Below are 21,548 nucleotides of genomic sequence, written 5' to 3'. Positions count from 1 at the left end.
CTCTGGACTTGTTCTATCTTATCAGTATATTTTTGTAAGTGAGGTCTCCAGAACTGGACACAGTTTTCTAAATGAGGTCTCACTAAAAATCTACATAAGGTAATCAGGACCTCCTTCCTCCTGCTTGTGATCCCTCTAGTAGTGCATCCTAGAATTCTATTAGCTTTTCCCACTGCCTGGTTACACTATTTGCTCATGTTGGAATCATCTGAAATAAGTACCTCCTCTGTAGTGCCAGTCAACACTGTACCCCAAATGTACTCCGTCAAAGGATTATTTTTCCCTAGGTGCATAATTTATATTTAGAAACATTGACTTGTAGTTTCCACTGCTTTTACCAATCTTCCAGCAATGCCAACTCATGTTCCATGTTACAGAAGCCTCCAGGGATATCAACTCTATTATACACCTTTATATAAAGACATACCTTGCCCAACAACCCTTTAGTTATATCACTTACATATAGATTATAGAACAGGACCTAGTATAGATCCCAGGGGAACATGACTACTCACTGGTGTCTGTTCCAAATGAATGTTTTCCTCCAGCCAAGAAGTTAAGTAAACAAACATTCAAGTTAATGAAACCAGTAAGCTATTATAATGCGACTTTTGCAGTAATACTTTCTCCAAGCACGGGACATAGTTGATGACTGTGGTTAAGAAAGTCTATCTATGTAGCAGGCATGGTTAGGGTAAAAAAGATTATTTTTCTAAATATAAATTGTGTCCTTGGTAGTGCAGACAGTAAAACACAGTCTAACTATCTTACTGTTTTGTTTGTCCTTGATGTGTTGCGTACATAGTTCTTGACTCATATCCTCACTCTCTCGTTACATTCTCAGTCCACACTGCACGTACCACAAATTATACAGCACACTGGAAAATACATTTCAAGGCGCCATTATCTGTGTTTTTAGTATTTACATAACATGGACTTTACAAAGCACCCAAGCTGAGCGACTAAATATTCAAATGTTTTGCCCGTAAAGAGACCATGTCACCAACTTAAATGGAAAAATGAAGTATTTAGAATATTTCCTGGAAAAGTTTTTCATTTCCATAATTGATCTTTTATTCACTTGCATGTGGCTTTGAACTTAACAGAAAAGTTTACAAGTTTATTCCCTCACACAGCACCCTCCCTCTTTGAAAACCATTGCCTTTTCCTCTTCTGAGAGCATCCAATTACTCTTTGTCCTGACTTAACATCTCCACTCCTCCTTTCACCTTCCTACAAAGGAGCATAGGGGATTGTTTATAGAGTGACAGGTCTGAGTCTGTTGTGCTGACATCACATCCAAGATGGTGGTATCTATGAGCAGTTTCGGGGCTTTTGGATGTCTATACGACTAACGCATAAAATATGTTAAATGCACATATAATCTATAGAAATTTTTGTTGAAATTTAAAGGGTTTCTTTAAAGCAAATCTTCACCCTCGTATTAAAGTTGTCTTCTCTCCACTCCTCCTCTCCTCTGCACACTTAGCAAACTTTTGTTTTTTAATAAACTCTTCAAGCCTGCCCACCCACCATGCATGTCAATTGCGTAGGCGAATGACATGCATTATGCCTGCTGCGCCTCCTGGGATATGCACGTCACATAGTCCTTCATTGAAACGGAGGAGGAGCGGGTCTAGAAGTGAGCCATCGTGGGGCCAAACCCGGAAAACCTAGCAAGCCTCTTGATGACATTCCCGAAGAAGATGGTGGCAAAGACCAAACAGGGGCAGAAATCTGAAAGGATTCTGCAGGTCACTACTGGATCCGCTAGGCAGGTGAGTATCTGGACTCTTTTACCCACGTCCAGCCCAGGCCAATTTTCACCTATCAGCGCTGACGCACTTCAAATGACTATTACCCAGTCATGCAAGACTGTACCCATGTGAGATTTTTATCATTTTTTTCATACAAATAGAGATTTCTTTTGGTGGTATTTAATAACCACTTTTTTTTGTGCTATAAAAAAAAGTCAGAAAATTTAGAAAAAAAAATATTTCTGTAATAAAATTTTGCAAATAAATAATCTTTCTACACAAATTTAAGCCAAAACGTAATCTGCTACATTTCATTGGTGAAAATAACCCAAATCAGTGTTTATTATTTAGTTTGTAGGAAATTAATAGAGTCCACAAACTATGGTATATATCTAAAAGTCGATAAATCCTGATGTACTGACGGTCTATCTCATTTCTTGATGCCCAAAAATGCCAGGACAGTACAAATACCCCCGCCATGACTGCTTTTGGGAAAGTAGAAAGTTGGATGTATTTAGTAAGAGACATTGCGCGATTTTTGAAGTTGTAATTTTTTGCCATAATTTTGTGGAAAATAAAGAATTGAAAAAAAAAGTTCACAATTTATTTTTAAAATACTGTCACCAATGCAGTACAGCATCATCATCAGGACCTAGTATGGATCCTTGGGGAACATGACTACTCACTGGTGTCTGTTCCAAATGAATGTTTTGCTTTGCTGCGGTGCTGCGGTGATCAGAGAAGCTAACCGGCGACAGTGTGTAAAAAAAAAAGATAATTTATTAAAAAAAAATTTTAGATTTTTTAAACATTTTTTAAAATGTATTACTTTTTTTTACGATTTTTTTTTCTACTTCTGTGACCAGAGCAATACAACTATAGTAACATTGTACTACTCTGGGCAAGTGATCAGTTTTTTTTTGTTTTTGTTATTTTTATACATTACAAATTTCATTGGTATAAGCATGCATTTTTACTGAATGAAACTGATTCATTCAGTAGTTTTTGTTGTGATCAGCTGTGATTGGCCATAGCTGATAACATGCTACAGATGGGCTGTGATTGGCCCATTCTGTACATGTGACCAATGTGATCAATCACAGCTAGCAGCACAGTAGTAAGCAATGAATGGAATGAAAGGAAGCCATTCATAATTTACAACTGTTATGTGATCTGCTATGATTGGTCAACGTGAACACATGACACTGGCAGTGAGCCGGTGTAGTAATCTGTCATCGGCTGTGTCTGGAGGACATGGCTGGTGACAGATCGCACCGGAGCTGTCAGCTGTATATAGGCTGTATGTAGCATCATCTACCTACAGTATACAGGGCTGTGTTGTGGCGGCAGTACGGGGACTTCCTTCCCTTTCCTGGAACAAAATTGAGTTGGGATGAGTACTGATCAGACATTCACGGTAAGCCCTGTATTTTTATGAATGAATGCACGGTTTCCTCTGATTGGCTGGGTGAGTGAATGATTTCCAAAGGGAAAAAAGGGGGGGAGGATAGGGCTAAGAAAAAGTATATATGCTGAAGTTAGGTTTTAAATTAGGCTATGCCAGCATAATTGCTCAAACATAGTATAAGCAGGACAGTTCTCCCACAGTAAATGTTCAATTCCAGTATCATAATATATATCCCCATATCCTCTGCCATCCTTTTTGGCATTCAACAAATTTGCAAGAAGTTTGCTAAAGATGAAGCACCAAGTGCAGAGGATTGCTTAGCAGGCCTGTCATTTGTTCTTGGGCTCTGCTGATATTTCTGGGAAAAGCATCAAGACATTTACAAGAGTGATGAGAATTCTAGGAATTGCCCCCTACAAACGGTGTGTTGTTACTGCAGAGACTAAATATATGAATTTCTGGCAGTTGTGGGAAATCATGACCAGCACTATATCAAATTAATTTTAAATGCCTTATATTACCAAATTGTCTGTGTAGCAGTGATATATGTTATATGAATGTTTTATCTCTTTGTTCCGAAGACACTTGTGAGAATACTTTATTCACATTAGTGCCTGTGCATAATAATTTGCAGGCTTTATTTACAATCATAGAACTAGGGCAGCAGCACTGAGCTTCATCACTCCCAAATTCTAACATTTTCCTTATGGTTTACCACTTCTGTCCCCTCTGGATATTTATGTCTAAATCAAGTAAGAGAACTGCAGGGGATCTGGATGTTGAGTAAACATTAAACCGTCTCTGTTTTCTCTTATTTGGTGAGTTGCAAAATTAAAGCCCAACTCCAGGATATTAGCATCCCTCCTCCCACCTCCATCTAACTAACCACTGGTATAAAAAAAAAATATCCAATTACCTTTTTACTTGCATGAAGCCAAGGTCATATGACAACCCTTCCCTCTTCTGTCTACTTTCTGGGGTCCTGCTTTGTGTGTTAATATTACTGACTGCATGGCACTGACTGCATGGCTACACTTCTAGTGGACATGTCATCTCTCATAATTTCCAGAGGCAGGAGAGCTCACGAGGTTGGTGAGGGGATCACTGCCCAAGAAGATAACAAGCAGGGAAAAATGTCTGGTCCCCAGGGCATGGAATTAGCTTAGCTCATAGACGAAACTGTGATTTGATCCATTACTCTTCAGGATGGCTTAGGAAGAGATATATGGAATCAACACTGAAGAGTAATGTATTTAATGCATAATGCAATATTTAATTTAGTTTTTGCCTGGATTTGGGCTTTGAACTTAGCTCTGCTCATAAAGCAGACTGTATACCCCCAAACAATCACCACATAAGAAGGAGAGCTTGCACGAAAGGGTGCAATCACTTGGATGACCTAGGCCAATATAATGTCTAAATACAAGCCTGATAATATAGCCTGCCATCATTACTATTCAGTTCTGAAATGTTAACAAGGTGACCCTAAATGCATTTACAACTTTTTTTGCCAAGAGATAAGGTTTCTCCCTTTCCTGAATATATTCCCAAGCATGGAGTACAATTCAGCTAGTGTGGGAATAGGAGTAAGGTTTCATACAAGTTAGAAAAGCCAGCTTTAAAAATGTTGTCCATTGTCAAAATGACAAGGCGAGTCACTAAGTCATTTTATGTTTCCCTCTCCTTGCATTACTGGAAGTGAAATGCTTATCTTTCTCTATGGCAGGTGCATCCGTGACTATCCCTAGGAAATTTTTGTTGGACTTTCACCTGACCTCATTTAAGGACAAGCCATGTTCTGAACCCTGATCCTCATTGTGAGTTGCTGAAACTCTGTAACCCACTAGTATGTATCTAGAACTATTGTCAGTTAAATATTCACATTAAATTCAGACATATCCTGCTTGGAGGACAGTTATCAGCACAGCCATGCAAATCCTGATTTGGGTGTAATATTACATAGCACTCTTCAGCACTAGTAAAATTTTACTCCCTTTCCTTCCCATGATAATGTCTGACTTGTTGTTTTTGCAAACACCTGGCATCAATCCATCATTTTATAAAAAGCTCCGCTTATATTAGTGCGAATTCTTAAGCTTTTGACTAATGCAGAATCTGTGAATGGGGGCATTCTTCCTCTGCAGCGTTTCAGAGACAGTCCTTTCATAGGACTGTGACACGCTACGTTGTGTATTTATCTTTGCATGCCAGAGATACTCTTTCATCGTCGCACAAAAACGACTGTTTATTTTTTTAAAAGAATGACATTTTTGTGAACAAATAAATATAACAGCACTGGATTGGAGCATTTCTGTATGTGACCAAATTTTTCCAAATCCAGATGAGCACTTATGGTTAGATAACAGACTCATGCTGACATAATAGATCAGTTTGGCATGGGAATTGATAGATAAAGGACTAATCCAGATTAAATGGGGTGTTTTGTTACTTTGTGCTTCCCAAGGCAGCTCTATGTGCGCCAAAAACAATATACAATAACTCAGCCCCATATTTCAGCTTCCTACAGCCAACATTTCTGTTTCTACAGACTTTGAAGATTCTGTAGCCTTGTACAACATTTCAAACAGAAAACTCTCAGGGGTTCTAAGGTTAAGGGTCCATTCATACCACATGGGATGGGACTGCATTGGGCAGCTATTCCAGTGAAGCTACACCACATGCCTTGTCTCCCTATCTGCCAGGTTCATACCACTGCATTGCAGTGGTGTGCAAGTAGTATGTACTTTTTTCAGCTCAGCGCAGTGCAAGGCAATCCACTGCCTCCCACCATACAGCCGACATTTGAACTTTATCAGATGTCTATATGACAGCTGAATAAAGTTCACTAAAAAAGGAAACTGTGCAATGCGCTGATCTTGGTTGGACTGCACCACACACCAGCAGTGCCTTAGTGTGAACATACCCTTAAATTAGTTGTACCTGTTTATCTACGGTTTCTTCACCCTTCATCCTTTCAAAGTGCAGAATTGACAAAGGATCTCTTAGCACTGAAAAGCAGCAGGTGGGAGTTGAAGTTACAGTTGAAGGACGCCCCCACCCCCTCCATACAGCACATATGAACAGAGCTGAGGCTTGCAGTCACAGGTTTTGCTCTCCCATGTCATCATTTTTCTCTTAGTGTCAGGAAAATTCCTGAGAAGTGACTCATACAGATAGTAGAGGAACAAGGTACCCTGTTTCCCCGAAAATAAGACCTACCCCGAAAATGAGACCTAGTTGTGATCAGGGCTTTTTTTCAGCCGGAACATGGTGGAATGCCAATCCGCAACCTCTGGCACTGGCCCTGTGCACACCCATATCTACTGTCTCTTATAAACACAGAAGCGCGGCTGAAGTGACAGCACCATCCACTCCCACAGAACCTCCCTACCTCTGTACTCACTGTGGGACAGGGAAGGAACAGATATCTGTGGGTGCAGTATGCAGTGTGTTTAGGGGCGGGGTATCTCCTCCTGCAGCCTAATGCATGGAAGCCGATGCCCCAGGGGTGATAACCAGCCAGTGGGGAAGAGGCGGAGCGGTGAGGAAGATAGGACCCGAAACGGGAGTTACTATAGAGAGGGGCCGGCTGCTGACAGCTGTGTTTTGCAAAGCTAGCTAACCATATGAGGGCAGTGGAGGGGGAGGGGGGATGTGCAAAGGTGAGCTGAAGTCAGGTGTTGCAGAGGTAAATTGAGTCAGGTGAGTTGCAGACAGGGTGCATAGGTGAGCTGTGGCTGGGGGGGAGTGCAGAGGTGAGCTGAGTTGCAACCCACCTTTGCACCCCCCAGCCACAGCTTAGCTCTGCACCCCCTGGCCACAGCTCACCCCTGCACCCTTTCTGCAACTCACCCCTGCACCCTGTCTGTGGCTCATATCTGCACCCTGTCTGAAACTCACCTGTCAAGTCACCCCTGCAACACCTGACTTCAGCTCACAAATGTCATCATCCGGCCCTCTCCATAGTAAACCTCATCCACAACTGCCTGCAGCTCACCTCTGCACCCCCTGTCCACACCTGAACATTTAAAAAATAAGACCTACCCTGAAAATAAGACCTAGTGTGTTTTTTTGAGCCCAAAAAAATATGACAGTGTCTTATTTTTGGGGAAACACGATAGCAGACAGAAATGACACTTAATACTCTGGATTGAGACAATCACACACTCACTATAGAGCATGGTTTCTCAACCAGGGTTCCATGGAAGGCTAGGGTTTCTCAAGAGATTGCTAGGGGTACTTTGAGCCAGGAACAATTTCTGCCTCTCACAAGTTCCTACTAACACCCTTGACTTTTCTAGCTTTTTGAAAGGGGGTCATTCTTCCCAATGCCCACAAGAGTATGGATCATTATTCCCAGTGATCATCACACTAATGTATCATGAGTTGTAGAAATATTCATTTTTAACAGGGGTTCCCTGAGCCTGGAAAGTTATTTTGAGGGTTCCTCGTTGTTGAAAAGGTTGAAAAGGTTGAAAAAGGCTGTTATAGAGGGATATGCTCTGTTCATATTTCATGTCTGAGGTTTACAACCACTTTGAGCTGACCTCTAGTCAGCTGATAAAAATCCCCTAAATAGTAAAGGTCTAATGCTCAATTACTCTAATCTAGCTAACATATCGGCCAATTCTTATGAACCAATCAAAATTTGGGTCATAGATGACCCTGCTGATACCACCCAGTTTCACAAACTTCTATTAAGAAACAAAAAGTGCCAAGCAGAAAAAGAGATGTCTGAACTGTGAATGCAGCCAGTCAGCTGCCACCACTGTTTGGTTATTCTGACAGCCATAGGAGCTGTCTTTTAGAATAAAATAGCTGGAAGCCAACGATTCATTTGTCTACATTGTTTAGCATGAGATCCTGAGAGGCAAACCAATATTTTAGAAGCATACATTCCCTATTCACACAATTCAATTTTTTTTGCTGTATATCATGATTCCTAGCCATCGTATAATCATGTATTGCTCTGTGTATTCCATGCTCCACACAGTTGAATTTTCTACATTGTGCTGTACACTTCCTATTCCAAACCATCCCATTCTGCATGCTAAACCTTGGGTTTCTATTCTACATTCCTTCTTCTTTATGTGCTGTACATTCTTTATTCCACAATATTACTTTCTGTATGATTGATATTCTGTATACCAGGGGTCTCCAAACTTTCTAAACAAAGGACCAGTTTATTGTCTTGCAAACTTAAGGGGGGCTAGAATGTGGCCAGTGGGAGTAGAAAATGTCCTGGTATCAGTGGGAGTAAATGGTGTTCTCTGTTTGGTTCCTTGGTACTAGGGAGAGAAATAGTGCCCCATTGTTGGTGTCAGGGCGAGGAATAGTGCCCTACTGTTGGGGTCAGTGGGAGGAATAGTGCCCTACTGTTGGGGTCAATGGGAGGAATAGTGCCTCGCTGTTGGGGTCATTGGGAAGACTCATGCCCCATCATCGGTGTCAGTGGAGGAATAGTGCCCCATCTTTGGTATTAGGGGGAAGAACAGTGACCCATTGTTGGTGTCAGTGGGAGAAATAGTTCCCTGCCATTGGTGTTAGTGGGAGAAATAGTTCCCCACCATTGGTGTTAGTGGGAGAAATAGTGCCCCATTGTTGGTGTCAGTGGGAGAAATAGTGCCCCATTGTTGGTGTCAGTGGGAGGAATAGTGCTCCATAGTTGGTGTCAGTGGGAGGAATAGTGCCCCATTGTTGGTGTCAGTGAGAGGAATAGTGCTCCATAGTTGGTGTCAGTGGGAGAAATAGTGCCCCATTGTTGGTGTCAGTGGGAGGAATAGTGCTCCATTGTTGGTGTCAGTGGGAGGAATAGTGCCCCATCTTTGGTATTAGGGGGAAGAATAGTGCCCCATCATTGGTCTCAGTGGGAGAAATAGTGCCCAGTTGTCAATGGAAGGAACTATACCCCATTGTTACTGACAATGGGGGGGTATAATGCCCCAAGGGTCAGATAAAAGCTAGCCAAAGGTCGCATCCAGCCCTCAGGCCACACTTTGGAGACCACTGCTGTATATCTGCTGCCATCTTACACTATCTGTGCATACAGGCTGTTGTTTTTTTATTGCTACATGTCACAGCTCTATAGGGCAAACTTCATGGTCGCCAGACTTTTGAAAGCAAGGTAGATTTTTATGCAGTTTTTGCAGGGATTACTAGAGATGTGATATGAGTGAGGAAGGAATAAAGAGCTTAGAACAGCCTCTATGCACAGGTACCATTAGATAGGATAGCATAAAAAACATTATGGGGCACTTTAAATATCTCATTTTGTGTGCTGTTAAATGCATATTGCCCTGTGATCCACAGTAAATTCATATTTTAAAAAGAACTTGATATGCCACTTAAGCTGTGTTTGGGTGTTGTGTGAAAATGTTTTCTGTATAATTAGACAGAAGGGAGTTGCTCTACTATCTCAGACTTATGCTTTTTCAGTGACAACACCCATCGCAGTGCGTTCAGTGCCTGCTTACATTTGGTAAGTTTTTATTTTTACAGTCTAGCTGTAAGATTTCACTTCAAAATACAGAAATAGTTTTGCTGTGGGATGGGGGATGGCTACAGAAATAGTCTGGAGACCTTAGTTCAGTCACTGCTACAATACGTATACAGTTGTCTATTTACTCTGTAAAGAATCAGAATATTGAACTGCCTTATATATACGTGTCCTTAAGTTGCCAGGGTCACATCTTGACCAATATTTGGTGTACTCAGCATTCTATAAATATTTGAAGGAATGTGGAGTTTTAACTTAACAAACGTCTTGGTCCATTGAAAACATTTCAGCATACCAATGATTGTGCAGGTGGACTTAAATACAGATGTCTTTTAGGACTTGTTGACATGAATATTTTTGTTTGGCCTTTTGTACGCAGGCTTTTGTAGTTTGACAATCATTTCGACATCTTCTGACATCATTTTATTGAAGTGTTTTTATGGGATGTTGATGGAAGAAGCACATTTTTAAAATAGTTCAGATGGATTTGTGTATACCTGCATGTTTAAACTGGTAATAAACCCAAAAACAAAAGTTTAATATATCACAATTTACCAATCCTTAAAGCTCAACTCCAGGCAAATAAAAATGTCTGCCTTGCAGAGAGGCTGTACCTGCACTGCAAAGGTTAACTGCTCATTTTTGTCTGGGGTAACTATGAAAGGAGCTATACTTACCCGATCCTCCACTCCTATTTGCAGCTAGACTGGTTCCTGCAGCTTCTGCACCCCTGTACTCTAGCAGTCTAGGGTTATGACGTCATCAAGACCAGAGCAGCGTCCAGTGCTGCTCTGGATGTGAGGAAGCGCTGCATAAAATGTTGGTGCTATATAAATTCTGTATAATAATAAATAATAATGGCTGAAACGTGGAGAGTGCTGTCTGCCGGAGGAGCAGAGGATCAAGTAAGCAAAACTGTTTCTCTTCTCCCCTAGACCAGCCTTTCTCTGGGGTGACCCTGGGGTGCCTTGAGGTTTCTTTAGGAGTGCCTTGGCAAAATGTCTAAAAATTTCCCAAAACTTCTATACAAGCCAGCGGGTGGAACAAGCCTGCCTTTTAGTTATACAAAGCCACAGGTTTTCATTGTGCACCATTACGACCTTCTAGCTGCCGGCGTCCTGACAACCAATGACATCTTCAGTTGATAAGGAGGATGTCAGCTGCCTGCACAGCATACTAGTTTGACCCTCTCCTGCCCCTCTCCATACCCACCCATGCCCACCCTCACCCGCTGGCTTGTATACAGTGCTGGGGTCACATAAGCTCAGTAATGGAGAAAAACTGAGGAAGAAGAGAAACACCGGAATACTACTCAGCACCAGTGTGCAAAAGTGTATCTGCTTTGGAAGAATACATCACCTCTAATGTTGGGTGTCCTACATGTGTGGGTGTTGCTTTGTGATATAAAAATAATAGAATAGTTTTTCACATTTTAGAATGGGGTGCCCTTTTAAAATTATGGACAGTCTAGAGGCATCCCATTTTAGAATGGGGTGCCTCAAGACTGTCCATAATTTTAAAGGGTGCCTCAGGACTGTTCATAATTTTAAAGGGTGCCTTGACTGAAAAAAGGTTGAGAAACACTGCCCTAGACAAAACAAGCTATAACGTTTGCAGGTCTTTATTCTGAGTTTGCGGGCTCAGGTCAATTGAATGGCTGAGCCACGATGTCGTCACTCAAGTGCATATGCGTGGTAGTCATGGCCGCGGCACAGAACTCTGAAGGGATGGCATGAGTATGCTGTCACTTCAGAGTGCATGAGCTGGTGACATTATCGGCTGGAGAAACAGTGAATGTCTCCTTTACGTGGGCACGTTTTGGAGAAATTCATTGTACATACAGGCAAGCTTTATTATAAGCTTACCTGTAGGTACAAGTGTCCAAGCAGTGTTTATTAGCACTTTAAATGTGGTGGCTGCCGTAGGTTTTTTTTTTTAAACTTTCTTGCTACCTGTGATCTTGCCAGTAACACACTTCCTGTCTTGGGTGACTCTACTCTAGAGCGGAGCAACTGAGACACCTTTGTACAGCAGCATTATCAGTTAAGTGTAGTGTAAGATGCACTAGCAAACTTAAATGGACTTGACTAACAAATTAAAACTGCACTCCAGTTAAAACATTTGAGGCAATTACAGCAACATTTGCTTCCTTTTTGGATAAAGGTTATACATACAGTGGGGATCGAAAGTTTGGGCACCCCAGCTAAAAATTTGTATTAATGTGCATAAAGAAGCCAAGGAAAGATGGAAAAATCTCCAAAAGGCATCAAATTACAGATTAGACATTCTTATATGTCAACAAAAGTTAGATTTTATTTCCATCATTTACACTTTCAAAATAACAGAAAACAAAAAAATGGCGTCTGCAAAAGTTTGGGCACCCTGCAGAATTTATAGCATGCACTGCCCCCTTTGCCAAGCTGAGACCTGCCAGTGTCATGGATTGTTCTCAATCATCGTCTGGGAAGACCAGGTGATGTCAATCTCAAAGGTTTTAAATGCCCAGACTCATCTGAACCTTGCCCCAACAATCAGCACCATGGGTTCTTCTAAGCAGTTGTCTAGAAAACTGAAACTTTAAATAGTTGACGCTCACAAAGCTGGAGAAGGCTATAAGAAGATAGCTAAGCGTTTTCAGATGTCAATATCCTCTGTTCGGAATGTAATTAAGAAATGGCAGTCATCAGGAACAGTGGAAGTTAAAGCAAGATCTGGAAGACCAAGAAAAATATCAGACAGAACAGCTCGCAGGATTGTGAGAAAAACAATTCAAAACCCACGTTTGACTGCACGATCCCTCCAGAAAGATCTGGCAGACACTGATGTTGTGGTACACTATTCCACTATAAAGCGATACTTGTACAAATATGGTCTTCATGGAAGAGTCATCAGAAGAAAACCTCTTCTACGTCCTCACCACAAAAATCATCGTTTGAACTTTGCAAATGAACATATAGACAAGCCTGATGCATTTTGGAAACAAGTTCTGTGGACCGATGAGGTTAAACTTGAACTTTTTGGCCGGAATGAGCAAAGGTACGTGTCAGGAATGGACTGGCCAGCAATGGTGGGACTCACCTGCCTTTTGATCTGCAGTACCAGGGCTGGCCAGCGGGTGCTCCCAGCAATCAGAGACTCAACCTTTCAGCCAGCTAACACCTGGAACTGATGATACTGGTGTATTTAAGGGATGGCCAGACTTGCAGACTCTGCCTTGGTGTTGTGTTTGTCCTGGGCCCTGTCTCTGTCCTGCATCCTGTTTCTGTTCCTTTGCTGACCCTGTCTGATCTGATCCGCTGCTGACTTCTCCTGCTCTGATCCCGGCTCGCTCCTGACCATCCCTCTGCCTGACCCTCTGTACCACGCTGCTTGCTACCTGTTCTGATCCCTGGCTTGTGACCCTGACCATCCCTCTGCCTGACCCTCTGTACTACGCTGCTAGCTACCTGCTGAACCTGGCCTGTGACCCCGACCCATCTCCGCTTGCTCCCCCTGTACCTACCTGCCCTATTGATATTGACCCGGCCTGCCTGACGACGCTTGCTTGTATGTACTGTTATCTGTGTGTGGTTGGTTTGGTTTGTTTGCACTGTATTATGTTTTAGTATTGCACTGCGTTTATGTTTGTATGGTTAGTGTTAATAAATTATATTGTTTATCACATATCTGAAGTCTGCGTTTCCCTGCGTCAGTCACACACCTCTGGTCACACCTGGGAGCCCTGACATTACACCAAGGCCAATCCTGACCAGAAGTGGCTGCACAGGGAAGCCACCTTGGCTTGTTGCTGGGAAGGATGGATCTGGATGAGGTTCAGTATTTATCTCTGCTAGTGCTTGATGACAGAAAATATGCTTATCAGACTCTGAAGGAGTATCCCCGGGATGAACTGCTAGAATGTATACGGCTCGCTCATGTTCTAGTAGATCAGGGCACAGATTTCTCTATGGTGCAGCCATTGATTAAGGTTTGTGTTGAGTTGGTTTCATCTGGTTCCCCCGAATGCAGGGATAAATTTTTGCCACCATTTAGTGCAGACCAGGTAGAGTCCCTGGTGTGGTTATTAGAGGATGATGTGGGTTACTTTCTGGAGCGTTATTCCACATGTTCACCACAGGTACTAAGAGATTGTATAAACGCAGTGCAGTCTTTGGTCAGACAGGCTTTGTGTAAGCTCAGCTTTGTTCAACCCATACTGCAGACATGGACAGACTTGTTGCACCCAGCCTCAGTCAGCTTACAAAGACCCAGTCCTGCTTCTAATCTATTTCCTCAAAGCTCTACTCCTGTATTCCCAACAACTCCCCCAGTTACAGCCCAGTATACTTGGCTATCTACCGCATGTCAGTACCCTGTTCCCACTCGCTGCACCTATCCTGCCTTTAACCCTGTAAAAAAGCCCTCTGTAGCAACTGCTCCCTCTCCTGTTCCATCCTCCAGTTCTTCTCTGTCTCCAGCTGCTCCATTCGTTTGCAGACCTGCGTTTACTTGCAGTGCTCCAGTAGTTAAAACCAGAAAAAAGCGAAAATTCTTTCCAACCAATACCATCCTGCCAGTATCCAAACCGGTGAACCTGCCTTCCGTGGTTCAGCCTGAAGCCTCTACTCAGCCTGATGCCTCTCTTCTGCCTGAAGCCTCTACTCGGCCTGATGCCTCTACTCGGCCTGGAGCCTCTACTCGGCCTGGAGCCTCTACTCAGCCTGGAGCCTCTACTCAGCCTGAAGCCTCTACTCAGCCGGACGCCGGCATTCAGCCTGATGCCTCTACCCAGCATGATGAACTGATCCAGCCTGACGATCCTATTAGGCCAGTTGACTCGATGCCCGCTGTTGATCCAGATGATCCGGTACCTGATCCGGTGCCCGCTATCGTGCCAATTGACTCAGAGCCCGCTGTCGTACCTGGTGACTCGGTGCCCACTGCCTTGCCAGATGACGCGGTGCCCGCTGGCGAGCCAAATGACCTGATGCCTGGTGACCCAGGGCCCGCTGTCATACCTGGTGACCCGATTCCCGCTGTCGAGCCAGACGATCCAATGCCTGGTGACCCGGTGCCCACTGTCGTGCCTGTTGACTCGGAGCCCACTGCCTTGCCAGATGACGCGGTGCCCGCTGTCGAGCCAAATGACCTGATGCCTGGTGACCCTGTCCCCGCTGTCATACCTGGTGACCCGATGCCCGCTGTCAAGCCAGACAATCCGGTACCTGATGACCCGGTGCCCACTGTCGTGCCTGTTGACTCGGAGCCCACTGCCTTGCCAGATGACGCGGTGCCCGCTGTCGAGCCAAATGACCTGATGCCTGGTGACCCGATGCCCGCTGTCCGGCCAGACGATTCAATGTCTGCCCCAATGCCCGCGGTCATGCCAGTTGACTCGGAGCCCACTGCCTTGCCAGATGACGCGGTGCTCGCTGTCGAGCCAAATGACTTGATGCCTGGTGACCCGATGCCCGCTGTCCAGTCAGACGATCCAATGTCTGACCCAGTGCCCGCGGTCATACCAGTTGACTCGGAGCCCACTGCCTTGCCAGATGACGCGGTGCCCGCTGTCGAGCCAAGTGACCTGATGCCTGGTGACCCGATGCCCGCTGTCCAGCCAGACGATCCAATGTCTGACCCAGTGCCAGCGGTCATGCCAGTTGACTCGGAGCCCGCTGTCGTGCCTGGTGACTCGGTGCCCGCTGTCGTGCCTGGTGACTCGGTGCCCGCCGCTTCGCCTGGGGGTCCGAGACCTGTCGCCCCGCCTGGGGGCCCGATGCCCGTCGCCCCGCCTGGGGGCCCGATGCCCGTCGCCCCGCCTGGGGGCCCGGTGCCCGTCGCCCCGCCCGGGGGCCCGGTGCCCGTCGCCCCTTCCGGGGGCCCGATGCCTGTCGCCCCGCCCGGGGACCCGATGCCCGTCGCCCCGCCCGGGGGCCCGATGCCGGTCGCCCCGCCCGGGGGCCCGATGCCGGTCGCCCCGCCCGGGGGCCTGGTGCATGTCGCCCCGCCCGGGGGCCCGGTGCCTGACGCCCCGCCCGGGGGCCCGATGCCTGTCGCCCCGCCCAGGGGCCCGATGCCTGTCGCCCCGCCCGGGGGCCCGATGCCGGTCGCCCCGCCCGGGGGCCCGATGCCGGTTGCCCCGCCCGGGGGCCCGATGCCTGTCGCCCCGCCTGGGGACCCGATGCCTGTCGCCCCACCCGGGGGCCCGGTGCCTGGCGCCCCGCCCGGGGGCCCGGTGTCCGCTGCTCCGCCCGGGGGCCCGGTGCCCGCTGCTCCGCCCGGGGGTCCGGTGCCTGCTGCTCCGCCTGGTAATCCGATGTGCCTCTGCCCGGAGTCCTGCCCGATGTGCCTCTGCCCGGAGTCCTGCCCGATGTGCCTCTGCCCGGAGTCCTGCCCGATGTGCCTCTGCCCGGAGTCCTGCCCGATGTGCCTCTGCCCGGTGTGCCTCTGCCCGATGTGCCTCTGCCCGGAGTCCAGCCCGATGTGCCTCTGCCCGGAGTCCAGCCCGATGTGCCTCTGCCCGGAGTCCAGCCCGATGTGCCTCTGCCCGGAGTCCAGCCCGGTGTGCCGCTGCCCGGAGTCCTGCCCGGTGTGCCAGTCTTTGATATCCCGCCAGTTACCAGACCCGGGCGGTGGAACATTTTGCCCAGCTAGGACTGTTTGGAGCGTCCTGAGGCCGCTCCTTGAGGGGGGGGGGTACTTTCAGGAATGGACTGGCCAGCAATGGTGGGACTCACCTGCCTTTTGATCTGCAGTACCAGGGCTGGCAGCGGGTGCTCCCAGCAATCAGAGACTCAACCTTTGAGCCAGCTAACACCTGGAACTGATGATACTGGTGTATTTAAGGGATGGCCAGACTTGCAGACTCTGCCTTGGTGTTGTGTTTGTCCTGGGCCCTGTATCTGTCCTGCATCCTGTTTCTGTTCCTTTGCTGACCCTGCCTGATCTGAACCGCTGCTGACTTCTCCTGCTCTGATTCCGGCTCGCTCCTGACCATCCCTCTGCCTGACCCTCTGTACCACGCTGCTTGCTACCTGTTCTGATCCCTGGCTTGTGACCCTGACCATCCCTCTGCCTGACCCTCTGTACTACGCTGCTAGCTACCTGCTGAACCTGGCCTGTGACCCGACCCATCTCCGCTTGCTCCCCCTGTACCTACCTGCCCTATTGATATTGACCCGGCCTGCCTGACGACGCTTGCTTGTATGTACTGTTATCTGTGGGTGGTTGGTTTGGTTTGTTTGCACTGTATTATGTTTTAGTATTGCACTGCGTTTATGTTTGTATGGTTAGTGTTAATAAATTGTATTGTTTATCACATATCTGAAGTCTGCGTTTCCCTGCGTCAGTCACACACCTCTGGTCACACCTGGGAGCCCTGACAGTACGTTTGGAGAAGAAGGGGCACAGAATTGAATGAAAAGAACCTCTGTCCAACTGTTAAGCGTGGGGTTGGATCAATCATGCTTTGGGGTTGTGTTGCAGCCAGTGGCACAGGGAACATCTCACGAGTAGAAGGAAAAATGGATTCAATAAAATTTCAGCAAATTTTGGATGGTAACTTGATGCCATCTGTGAAAAAGCTGAAGTTAAAGAGATGATGGCTTCTACAAATGGATAATGATCCTAAACACACCTCGAAATCCACGGGGGATTACATCAAGAGGCGTAAACTGAAGGTTTTGCCATGGCCTCCACAATCTCCTGACCTCAACATAATTGAAAATCTATGGATAGACCTTAAAAGAGCAGTGCGTGACAGACAGCCCAGAAATCTCAAAGAACTGGAAGACTTTTGTAAGGAAGAATGGGCAAAGATACCTCAAACAAGAATTGAAAGACTCTTGGCTGGCTACAAAAAGCGTTTACAAGCTGTGATACTTGCCAAAGGGGGCAGTACAAGATATTAACTCTGCAGGGTGCCCAAACTTTTGCAGACACCATTTTTTTGTTTTCTGTTATTTTGAAAGTGTAAATGATGGAAATAAAATCTAACTTTTGTTGACATATTATAAGAATGTCTAATCTGTAATTTGATGCCTTTTGGAGATTTTTCCATCTTTCCTTGGCTTCTTTATGCACATTAATACATATTTTTAGCTGGGGTGCCCAAACTTTCGATCCCCACTGTAAATGAATAAAAACTGACAATTTTAAGCTTTCCTTCTCAGTTTTAAATGGTTTGTCTCAACTTTATAATTTCCCAATTTTCCTGGACAGCTTGGTCTGTGACCCTAGATTTACACCAAAGCATTTTCCGTAATATTTTGCAGAAATGCAGCACAGTCCATTTAACATGATTTCCTATGGGACATGTTCACATCTCCGCGTTTTCACCCGGTGCATTTTTTGGAAAGGATCAGGGACTTTTTTGAATGCAAAAAGTTGTGTTTTTGGTTCTATAGACTTCAATGGAAACACTGCAGCAAAGCATGTAGTGCATTTTTGCTGCATTTGTTATGCATTTTGCCATGTTTTTGATGCGTCTTGCATTTTAAATCTGCCTAGGAACAAGAAACATGGAAAAAAAAATGCAAAACACATAAAAAATGCAACAAAAACGCAAAATGCACTTCTAAAATGGATCAAACACAACCTGCATAGGTGTGAACCTAGCCTAAAAGTAAGTTGTAAAATAATGTACTTACTGGCCAAATCAATGGGTGAAAATAAAAAATTCTTAAAAAGAAAATTAATGTAGCCACCATGTCTAAGAATAGGTAAACTGCAATATACTGTATTAAATTCCTATTTGTGGCTTTAAAGTTCACCTGTTCCTAAACTTTGCACATTAAACTATTTACATTGCTTTTATTGCTGTTTCAGAATAAGTAATTGCTTTAGTGGTCAACCCTGTGCACATGTTCAATACATGAAAAAGAAAACAAATGCAGCCACCACATCTAAAAATCAGTAGGCACAATAAAATGCATTTTCGTTTTGGGGTTTAATACCACTTTAGGGTTATTGTAGTCGTATTAGTGCACAGTTGAGTACTTTTAATTTGCATTAACAAAATGTAACTGTTAGTTCAAAAAAGAAATGATCACCAAGAGTATGTAGCGGTGTTGTTGTATACCTGCATGCACTGGTGTTTTACCAAACATCCCACACAAAAAAAAGATTTCACTGTTCTGTAAAAATATATTAGACAAATGTCTCTCTCAGAATATCTCAAAATATCTGCAGTCCAAATCAAGAATGAAAGAAGATCAAATAGCCAGGAATGTGTCCCCCCAAAACTTATAGGTCCATATGTTACTCAGGGATGTTTATATCAGTCAGGATTCCTTATCCGTTATGGTTGTGTGTCCACTATAAAAAAGACAGTATAAAGCCACTGGCCAACTCTATTAGACCTCCAAAAGGAAAGCCAAATAGCCCCCATCCAGGTGAGCCAGCACTCCATCAACCTACAGCGCCATCCCAATAGACTGGCTACACCAGTTTCCTGAGGACTCCAGTTTTTAGCAAATGTGTGCTACACCTTCATGTTTTGCAAGTTTTGGAGAAGGAAGCTCCACACCATACAAGAGACAGTGACAATATAGCACAAAACAGGCTCTTGCCAGGACCACAACCTGGAGTCAGAGCACTGGTTGCATTTAATGTTAGCACTTGGATGGGAGCTATTGGGCCTACCTTTTGCAGGTCTAATAGCATTGTTGAGTATCTTTGAGTGCTTTACCATATTTCAGTTTTTCCAGGACTCTTCTTTGGCTCTGAGTGGTCCTCAACAATCCAGAGAGTATTGCTGATATGATAATGTTAACACACTTCTCTGTATGATTGTATTGTGAGAGCGAGGTGTTGTGCTGATGGTCCCACAGGAGGTGAGTCTATGATGCCCTGCACTCCAGGAAGCAGTTTGAATGATGCTTGGGAGTAGATTTACTAAAACTGGACAACTCAGAATCTGGTGTAGCTGTGCATGGTAGCCAATCAGCTTCTAACTTCAGGTTGTTCAATTAAGCTATGTCAATAAAACCTGGAAGCTGATTGGTTTCTATGCAGAGCTGCACCAAATTTTGCACGCTCCAATTTCAGTAAATCTTCCCCTTGGTGTCATTTGACCTAGAAAAATACCAGCGCTAGATTATACAGCTGGTGAGTCTACGGGGGAAGAGAAGGTGAGTATTGCAATCAGAGCTATTTGAAAGATATAATAAAACTGGACTTAAAGCAATGTTTACATTATAAATTGAATTTTATGGGGAAATGTTTACTAGCATTTCTACTTTGCATTTTGGTAAATGCAGCTTCTCTTACTGTGTGTTGAATTTTAATGTGAATACAAAGTAGAAGCATTTCCAAAGCATCTCATATGCATTCTAACTTAATCTCAAATGAAAGGCATATTTCCTTGGAAACTTCTTAAACTATGCTCTGACATGCTTCTGAGTCCATGTAGACAAACCTCTAAATTAAAACAGTCATGACGGAAATTGTTGGGATTGCTGCTGCAGCCCCCCTGCAACAGATCAGAACTAACAAGAAAATAGTCAAAATAACAATAGTCCCAGCCACTTAAGACATTCCTGAGACAGTGGTGCCAATAGACATGAGCCCATCATGTCTAGTAATGAATCTGGCTTTGAGTGTGCAAAATTAAAGTGGTTCTAAAGTCTAAAAAAATTCTTACCTTAATCACTTGCCCCCCGGAAGATTTACCCCCCTTCCTGACCAGGCCATTTTTTGCTTTTCAGCGCTGCGCTATTTGATAATTGGGCGGTCATGCAACGATGTACTCAAACAAAATTTATGTCCTTTTTTCACACAAATAGAGCTTTCCTTTGTATGTATTTGATCACCAATAGGAATTTAAATTTTTTGTGATATAAAAGAAAAAATACCAAAAAAAAAAAAAAAACCCGCTGACATTTTCTACTTTCTGCCATAAAAGACATCCAATAAACTCAAATTTTGTAAAAATTTAGGCCAAAATGTATTCTGCTACATTTCTTTGGTAAAAATCCCATTAAGTGTATATTAATTGGTTTGTGTGAACGTTATAGAGTCTACAAACTAGAGTGTAGCTCGTTTTACGCACCTTTTACTTTCTGACTGCCTATCACATTTCTTGAGGCACTAAAATGCCAGGGCAGTACAAACACCCCCCACATTACCCTTTTCAGAAAGTAGACACCCTAAGATATTTGCTGAGAGGCATGTTGAGTCCATGGAGGATTTTTTTTTCCACAAGTTTTTGGAAAATGACAAAAAAAAACATTTTTTTTACACAAAGTTGCTATTTAAATGGTATATTGCTCACTCATGCTATGGGTATATTTGGAATTACACTTCAAAACATATTCTGCTACATCTCACAAGTATAGGGATATCACATGTGTGAGACTTTTTGGCAGCCTAGTTGCATATAGGAGGCCAAAATCCAATGATCCCTTTGAAAGCCTGATGGCACGTAAATTCCTCATTTCACTTTCTCACTACCTATCACAGTTTCAGAGGCTCTGAAATTCCAGGATAGCACAACCCCCCCCCCTCCCCAAATGACCCCTTTTTGGAAAGTAGACACACAAAACTATTTGCTGGGAGGCATGTTGAGTCAATGGAAGATATTTTTTTTACCATAGTTTTTTGGAAAATGACAATTTTTTTTATATACACAAAGTTGTCACTTAAATGATATATTGCTCAAACATGCCATGGGTATATGAGGAGTTACACCCCAAAATATATTCTGCTACTCCTCTCAAGTATGGGGATACCACATGTGTGAGACTTTTTGGGAGACTAGCCACATACAGGAGTCCCAAATTCAATAACCTCTTTGAAAGCCTGAAGGTGTGTAATTTCCTCATTTCACTTCCTTACTACCTATCACAGTTTCAAAGACTCTGAAACGCCAGGATAGCATAACCCCCCCCCCCCCTAAATGACCCCTTTT

General features: G+C 44.4%; 1 protein-coding gene across 4 annotated transcripts in view; it reads left to right on the top strand.

Annotated features, from left to right (window-relative positions):
* CMKLR2 (chemerin chemokine-like receptor 2) overlaps positions 1-21,548 on the top strand; it is a 51,906-nt gene that overhangs the window by 14,623 nt on the left and 15,735 nt on the right. The window contains exon 2 of one of the 4 annotated variants that reach the window (XM_089671031.1): positions 4,892-4,982. The exons of 2 other annotated variants lie outside the window; for them this stretch is intronic. The gene's annotated coding sequence lies outside the window, so the exon portion shown is untranslated. Of the gene's footprint in view, positions 1-3,038; positions 3,175-4,891; positions 4,983-21,548 lie in introns of those variants that run through there. One more of the 4 variants, XM_089671040.1, reaches the window with a different exon arrangement.

This window comes from Staurois parvus, unplaced genomic scaffold (assembly GCF_062004578.1).
Source record: "Staurois parvus isolate SC_StPar_1 unplaced genomic scaffold, SC_StPar_1.0 ptg000011l, whole genome shotgun sequence".
Taxonomy (NCBI): domain Eukaryota; kingdom Metazoa; phylum Chordata; class Amphibia; order Anura; family Ranidae; genus Staurois; species Staurois parvus.
Note: the sequence above shows the minus strand (reverse complement) of the source record. Positions and strands in the feature narration are given on the sequence as shown.